This window comes from Littorina saxatilis, linkage group LG3 (genome assembly GCF_037325665.1).
Source record: "Littorina saxatilis isolate snail1 linkage group LG3, US_GU_Lsax_2.0, whole genome shotgun sequence".
Classification (NCBI taxonomy): Eukaryota; Metazoa; Mollusca; class Gastropoda; order Littorinimorpha; family Littorinidae; genus Littorina; species Littorina saxatilis.
In genome coordinates this window covers 46,823,669-46,832,274 of record NC_090247.1, presented here as the reverse complement: position 1 = coordinate 46,832,274, position 8,606 = coordinate 46,823,669, and the positions used below count along the sequence as shown (strand labels likewise).

General features: G+C 44.0%; 1 protein-coding gene across 1 annotated transcript in view; it reads left to right on the top strand.

Moving 5' to 3' along the window:
- The first annotated feature begins 4,936 nt into the window (after positions 1-4,936).
- Positions 4,937-8,606, top strand: part of LOC138962494 (organic cation transporter protein-like) — a 171,152-nt gene continuing 167,482 nt past the window's right edge. The window contains exon 1 of the mRNA XM_070334337.1: positions 4,937-5,096. The gene's annotated coding sequence lies outside the window, so the exon portion shown is untranslated. The remainder of the gene's footprint in view (positions 5,097-8,606) is intronic.

The following is an 8,606-nucleotide window of genomic DNA, read 5'->3' as shown; positions in this document are numbered from 1 at the left end:
TTGTTCAAAATGCCCCCATGGGTTATGGACCAATAAAAACTTGAACTGGAACTTGAGAAGAAAGGGAACACGGGGGATAACCTGTCAAAGGCCGAGCGGAAGCCGAAGGCAGCGCCTGACACGCGTGAAGGCAAGTTTTGTCTGTTTTCTATGTATTGTTTGAGTTATGTCGGGATTTAAGGTAAGCTACTGATTCAGCGATGACTAAATTTGTTTCTCGATGCATAAAAAGTCAGGGAGCGGTTGATATTTGCCCGTAAATAGCCTTCAAAGCTGAAAATGTCCGCGATCGAGCACCGGAAATGGCTGTTCGATGGGTTTTGCAAGTAGAAATGTGCTTTATTTCACCAAATCAGCTCGTATTTGGTATGGGTACGGGATTCTAGAGGACGAAGGAGTCATAAGAGGTGCAAAGAAGTGCTATTTGGGAGTAGCCATCAGCTACCCTTGCGCTCTCTCACCCCCCCCCCCCCACCCCCCACCCCGGGTACCATGTGTTTTCTATTATTTCAACGAGTGAGAGAAGACTTGCCAACAGCCCAAAAAGAAACTATGAGAGAGAGAACTTTATTTTACAAGGATAAAGATTTAAGTTCTCGTGATTGTTTTAATTAAAAAACTCATTCATAAAATCTAGAGACTATATTTCTGATCAAAACGAATGATTAACTTGATCTGCTGTATCCGATTTGCTTGTCGGAAAGCTCCGCCTATGCGCATCTCTCAAATATGACCTTCTCTTGTCTACTGGCTCGGAAGATTTATTCTACTCCCAAATAGCACTTCTTTGCACCTCTTATGACTCCTTCGTCCTCTAGAATCCCGTACCCATACCAAATACGAGCTGATTTGGTGAAATAAAGCACATTTCTACTTGCAAAACCCATCGAACAGCCATTTCCGGTGCTCGATCGCCGACATTTTCAGCTTTGAAGGCTATTTACGGGCAAATATCAACCGCTCCCTGACTTTTTATGCATCGAGAAACAAATCTAGTCATCGCTGAATCAGTAGCTTACCTTAAATCCCGACATAACTCAAACAATACCTAGAAAACAGACAAAACTTGCCTTCACACGTGTCAGACGCCGCCTTCGGCTTCCGCTCGGCCTTAATTTGACCGGTTATCCCCCGTGATGAATGAATGTTTTAGTTGGGGTACGAAAATGGGTGCAATAATTTTTTTGCTCAGTTTATGTTCTCAGCAATGCAAACAATCTCAGATGGGAGTCTGAACCCCAAATCGGGGTCGCCTTATCGGCTTTACACACATGCCGAGAACAAACTGTGTGCAACAACAGCTACTGGAAGAGCAAACGAGAATCCTGAGCTGTGGTATTCACAGTCATATAACAAAGCTAGAACGACGGCTTGAGTGGTTAGAAATTAAATATACAGGGAATTCAAATAGGTTTCAGTACACTTAGCATCATATTTATTCATTACTTAGTATATGAACTACCGTTGCAGTATATTGTTTTGTAGAAATCATTTCCTTGCATTAAGTTCAGGAACTTAATCGGGTATTTTTCTTGTAATTTTAAGATATAAGTAAGGGAAGTTTGTTCGTTTGTTTGTTTGTTTGCTTAACGCCCAGCCGACCACGAAGGGCCATATCAGGGCGGTGCTGCTTTGACATATAACGTGCGCCACACACAAGACAGAAGTCGCAGCACGTGACACAGGCTTCATGTCTCACCCAGTCACATTATTCTGACACCGGACCAACCAGTCCTAGCACTAACCCCATAATGCCAGACGCCAGGCGGAGCAGCCACTAGATTGCCAATTTTAAAGTCTTAGGTATAACCCGGCCGGGGTTCGAACCCACGACCTCCCGATCACGGGGCGGAAGTAAGGGAAGTAACTCCTTGTATTAATCAATCAACAGGAGCAAGAAAGCAAGGGAAGTTACTTTAATTCACTCCTCCGAAAACGGCGTATGGCTGCCTAAATGGCGGGGTAAAAAACGGTCATACACGTAAAATTCCACTCGTGCAAAAAATCCACGAGTGTACGTGGGAGTTTCAGCCCACGAACGCAGAAGAAGAAGACTTTAATTCACTATCAAGTCCGTAATGGTTTTATTTTCTTTCCCGAAAAAAAACTCCTGGTGTGACTCAACGGGAGGAATTGCTCACATCACTTACTTGTTTTCGAACACTGACTTTCTTCAAGTGCCACCTTTTTAGCTGCTCACTTTATCATCACGACTAATTAATTAGCTAACCCAGGAAACTAATTCACATGCTTTCTACCGTTGGCCGTATCTCCCTACTGTTCTGGACGTTCTCAGTGTTAACAAAGAAGAAGAAAAAACATCACACCAGAACATTTATTTGCATCTCTCATTCTCCTTCATAATTATTTTGTTAATCGATTGCCTATATGTTGGCTAACAGCTAATTCTAGTCACAGATTAAGTCATTATCATCATTATATTAATATTTCTGCATCCAAACCAACAGACACACCAACCCCTACATGCATCTGTCGCTCTTCCTCGGCCAAATTCTAACTGCGCTCACGAATGCCGCCGGTACACTCGACGAGCGTCAGTGTGTCACAATATAGACGTTGCGGGGAAGACGGTACCGACAACGACGACTGAACCGAGACAGGTGTGTTGTCGTTCGGCGTCATCGCTTGTACTGACACAAGTAGCGTTTGCGGGGAGAACGAGCGCCAGTGGCCTGAAGAAGAAAACTCCTGGACACCCGAACGAATAGTTTTGACACGACTTGTAGAGGCGGAGCCCCTCGGGGCATGTTTTGGGTGGTGCATGCATTTCAGTGATATGAATTATTCGTCTTGCACCTGGGTCTTCCAGGTCTGTGACCTAATAAAAAAAAAAACAGCTGTTGCGTGTTAGCCCATACATTTTATGTGTGTGTGTGTGGTGTGTGTATGTGTTTGTGTGTATGTGTGTGTGTGCGTGCGCGCGCGCGTGTGTGTGTGTGTGTGTGTGTGTGAGTGTGCGTGTGCGCGGGTGCATATGCGCATGTGTGTGTGTGTGTAGCCCCGCGATTTGTAAAATGTTTTACAAATCACGTGAATGCGCCCGATATTTAACTCATCATCTCCAAAGTGAAGGGATCTATTGAGAAAAAAAAATGTCATTACTTTTTTGTCCCATCGCTTGGAAATTCGGGTTGCTTCCTCCCGGTGGAAAGCTAGCAGTAACAGAGTCACGCTACCCCAAAGTCAAAGGATCTATTAGTCCCGTTTCGCCGTTATCCCATTTCACCCCCATCCCATTTCGCGACATTTCACAGGTCAAGTGTCATTTTACCACCATATCATGTACCATTAGCTCCACTTCCCATTTTGGCGTAATCTCGTTTCGCCGTTAGCCCATTTCGCCCCCATCCCATTTTCGCGACATTTCACAGGCCAAGTGTCATTTTACCACCATGTCATGTACCATTAGCTCCACATCCCATTTTGGTGCAATCCCGTTTTGCCGTTATCCCATTTCGCCCCCATCCCATTTTCGCGACATTTCACAGGCCAAGTGTCATTTTACCACCGTGTCATACCACTATAGCGCCACATTCCATTTTGTCGCCATGCCGTTTTGCCGTCATCCCATTTCGCCGCCATCCCTATTTCGCGACATTTTGGATTGTGACAAAAATGGGATTTCGCGCAAACGGAATGTCTCCCTAGTTGAATAACGCAGTATAGTAGTATAGTGAGGCTTGGCAAGAAAAATAAATCAAAATGGGATGGCGGCCAAATGGAATGGTGTCAAAATGGGATGTCGCGCTATTGTTATGACACGGTAGTAAAATGACGCTTGGCTTGTGAAATGTCGCGAAAATGGGATGGGGCAAAAAATGGGACTGCGGTAAAATGGGATTGCACCAAAATGGGATGTGGATCTAAAACCACCCCCGCCACTCAGCGTAGAGGCTCTAAACAACAAATATTAATGATAATAAAAGGCATGCATTACTTTGTGGAATGCGATATTTTTACATTTATACATTTTTACAAATCGCGGTTTTAGGTTTGACGTGATTTGTAAAATGTTTTTACATTTTTACAAATCACGGGTTAACACACACACACACACACACACACACACACACACACACACACACACACACACACACACACACCCTCCCCCCCCCCCAAGCCACCCCCGCAAACCCTATCCACCGATCCAACTAACAAAACCAACACACATAAAAAATAGTTTCGACTACATTTTTTCTCATTCCTCTAACAAGTGTGTGTGTGTGTGTGTGTGTGTCATTGATCAACCCCTTATAACTCAACTATTTTCCCCTTCAAAAACATGGTTTTGCTTTTTAGCCGATCACAAACTGGAACCTCAAACAGAGATGAAAGCACCATCTCAAGTTAAGAATAAAACGAGTATTTTATTCATTCGTTCGGCCCGGACGTGAAAAACACCAAATTTTGCCTTTGTAGCCGTTGTTTCAGCACGCGTCCCGGACCGCGGAGCCGAAATGTGACGTCACTATAGTCTTGGTTTTTGACTCGGGACGCGTCCGTCTTTTGCGCAAACAGTTTATAGCGGCTTCATTGAGAAGACTTGTGAGCATCTGAGATGGTACCCGACAAAACAAACTGTAGATCCACGCCTATCAAAGAATTTTTTTCTTTTTCTTCAAAAGCTATTTGCAAAATGAACAATCTATATGTCCATAACACATACTTTGATTAAAGTGAACTCGACTTTACAGCAAAGAGCAATTTCTATCTTCCGTTTTTGCGACGACGACAAATTGCTCCATTTTCCAGCCGGAACGTCTCGCAAAGGCCCCGTGTGAGGGGGAAAGAAGAAGGTCACCGTCACTTGTCGTCGTGCTGAATTGTTGGGCGTCTTCCCCGCAACCTCACTAGTGTGTTAATCGGTTAATCGGTTACTCTACTTGCCAGTGCTGACAGGCCGTATGGTTTCTGCGTCTCACCCTTCTGGCTGTCGGTAAGACGTACTGCGTCAATTTAGTTCTGCCAACGGTTGGTATTTTCGCTGTCACACTAGTCCTGCAGCGGCATTCAGTACTGCTCAGTAGTGCTATTGTGTTCTGCCGCAGTGGCCGACATTTCCATTTACTGATTTTGTGAGTACATTATATACATATTTATATATATCTTTGTTCGTGTACCCTTTACTGGATCTACAGGCTGGTACAGAGCATTACCTCCCTTCAGACTTTTAAAATTTCCCCTCGTTTTAACGTATTTTGTTGGTTAAAACATGTCTAAATTTCAACATTGTTTCTTAACAAATGTATATTAAATAATTTGACCTTAAAGCCCTAGTCCGTCTCAAATGGTTTACAGAACGATTTAAATCTTCTCATGAAAAAATCAGCTCTAACACGTGCAATAGCATTTAATAGCATCAAATGACACAGTTCGTTTGAATGGCTATCTAGCTCGCGTAAACCACACACCTGTTTTCGTGGTTTATCTATGTCACTGAGCCATCGTGAACTCAAGTGATCCACTTTCCTTTTTTTCACAATTTAGTAGTCAGTTTGTGATTTCAATGCGACTCGCTGTATCTGCAATAGTACGTTATTGTGTACCTCTGAATCTAAAACGCAACAAACGGCTGCGAGTCACACGAACTGAGCGGTGGCGATTGTCTGTTCAAAGAAACTGGCGACACGCAGAACATTCGTCTGCTACGAGAACCACGTTTTGCGGGAAAATTGGTCGTGTACAGAATGCAGTCAGTCCGCAGAGCACGCGTTGCCTCCGCAGAGCACGTGTTTAGCAACGTGATGTGTCCGCAGCCGTCCGCAAGGTTTGCTTTGTTGACGTTTGTGTTGCGGTTAGCTGCGTGTTAGTTGCGGTTGTCTGCGTTTGTGGCACGTTCACTCAGCGGACTCGTCACGGATAGTAGCACATGGTTAAAGTATACGTGTGCATCCGCGGTTGACTGGCGGTCTGAACACGTATTGACAGCGGTCTACGCGGACTACTTGCGCAATGCTGCGGATAACGACGTTCCACCGACGTTCCCTTGCGTACTTAAGGCGGCGCTCTGCAGTCTTCCAGCCATTCAAACCACTTCATCATGACCAGAAAACGCAGAGGAAGTGGCTCAATGTCTGGCAGATGTGCATTTTCTCTCCACGATCTTGGGATGAACTCATTACTGGCGTTTTACCCGTGCAAAGTCGGCGTAAAACCGCGATCGTCCGCTGCGATCCGCAATGTCCGCACTTGACACGGCGTCTGCACGCCGACTGCACGCAGCCATCCGTTGACAGACCGCCGCCATCCGCGGTGTTATCCGCCAGCAGCGAATCCTCGGTCAACACGGCGACAGCACGCAATCAAAACGTAGCTGTCCGCGTTTCACACGTGCACCGTTGTTTATCTTCACGTCCGCAGTATTTTTCCTGCGGCGGTCCGCGGATCGCCGTCCGCAGCTATCCGCAGTCTTGTTTGCGGCAATGTGAAAGGGGCTGAGATTAACAATTCAGTCAATCAAATGCACTGAAAAGGGAAATACGTCCGGTTTTCTTCAGTCTTCATTTCCATTTCAGCCTTCATTATTAAACAAGGGGGGTGTGACAGAGAGACATAGAGAGACAGGGACAGAGATAGATAGACAGAGAGCATAAGAGAGGATAATTTGAAAAAAGCCCCCAAACACACACACTCTCGCGCAAACACACACACACACACACACACACACACACACACACACACACACACACACAAAAGTTAAAGAGATACAAATGTTGTCTTTGTGTGTACAACATTTATGAGAACTGGAACATGTACATCTCTTTAACTTTCCCCCCTAGAGCTAGGCCTGTGAAACAAAACATCTATCAGCATGTCTTGAACATGTCTGCAAAAGTTCAAACCATTCTGATGAATAGTTTTAAAATTAAGTGAACTAACATGTTTTGAATCATCGCTTTGCTGTTTTACATTTAGTCAAGTTTTGACTAAATGTTTTAACATAGATGGGGAATCGAAACGAGGGTCGTGGTGTATGTGTGTCTGTCTGTGTGTGTGTGTGTGTGTGTGTGTGTGTGTGTGTGTGTGTGTGTGTGTGTGTGTGTGTGTGTGTGTGCGTGTGCGTGTGTGTGTAGAGCGATTGAGAGCAAACTACTGGACTGATCTCCATGAAACTTTACATGAGAGTTTCTAAGTATGATATCCCCGGAGGTTTTTATCGTTTTTTGGATAAATGTCTTTGATGACGTCATATCCGGCTTTTTATCAAAGTTGAGGCCGCACTGTCACGCCCTCATTTTTCGATCATATGGATTGAAATTTTGGTCATGCAATCTTCGACGAAGGCCGGACTTTAGTATTGTATTTTAGTTCGGAGGCTTAAACATTAGTAAATGCGTTTGGTCATTAAAAATCTGAAAATTGTAAATAAAATATTTTTTTTATAAAACGATCCAAAAATAAAGTCATCTTAATCCTCATCGTTTTTTAATTCCAAAAACATATTAATATGTCATATTTGGATTATAACCCAGCTCTAAAAATTAAATATATGAAAATTATGATAAAAATTAAATTTCCGGAATCCATTTAAAAACAATTTCATTGTCTTCCTTGTTGGCGCCTGATTCCAAAAACATATAGATATGATATATTTAAATTAAAAACAAGCTCAGAAAGTTAAAAAGAACAGAGATACAGAAAAGCGTGCTATCCTGCTCAGCGCAACCAGTACCGCGCTATTCTGGCTAGTCAATTTCACTGCCTTTGCCACGAGCGATGGACTGACGATGCTACGAGTATACGGTCTTGGTGAGAAGGAAAAAAATGCAGTGCGATCAGTTTCATTCTGTGAGTACGACAGCTTGACTAAATGTTGTATTTTCGCCTTACGCGACTTGTTTTCATTTTCTATTTTGTACTCAGCCAATCTAAAAGCAAATTGTTTTGGATCATATACTATTGAAGCAATTGCACAACAAACAGTTCTGTTTCAAGACTGTTGTGGTCAAATGACGTGAAGAGAAAATGGTAGCTCCTAGCCTTAGGTTGTCCTGTTTTCGTCACGGCCCGGATTTGAACTTTTGACCCACGAATCACAAGTCAAGTGGTCTACCAACTGAGCTACCGGGTAATCAGGTACATCTGAATTTTTACATCGACGGTTTGACCACACAGAATAATATGACGATAAACAAGGCGTGCAAGCACACACACACATTCCTCCGAAAGCGACGTATGGCTGCCTAAATGGCGGGGTAAAAACGGTCATACACGTAAAAGCCGTGGGAGTTTCAGCCCATGAACGAACAAACAAACGCACACACACACACACACACACACACACACACACACACACACACGCGCGCATATCTACACCCTCACACTCACATACACACAGACAGACAGACACCACACACACACACACACACTCAGACACATAGCACACACACACACACAGCCCGACACACACACACACACACACACATAGCACACACACACACAGCCCCACACACACACACACACACACACACACACACACACTCACATAGCGACTTTTCATTTTAACTGACAGTAGCTTGGGGGGGGGGGGTGTTACCGTGCTATTACTCACATAAGTAAACAAAACTATGCAATTGGTCTAGTAA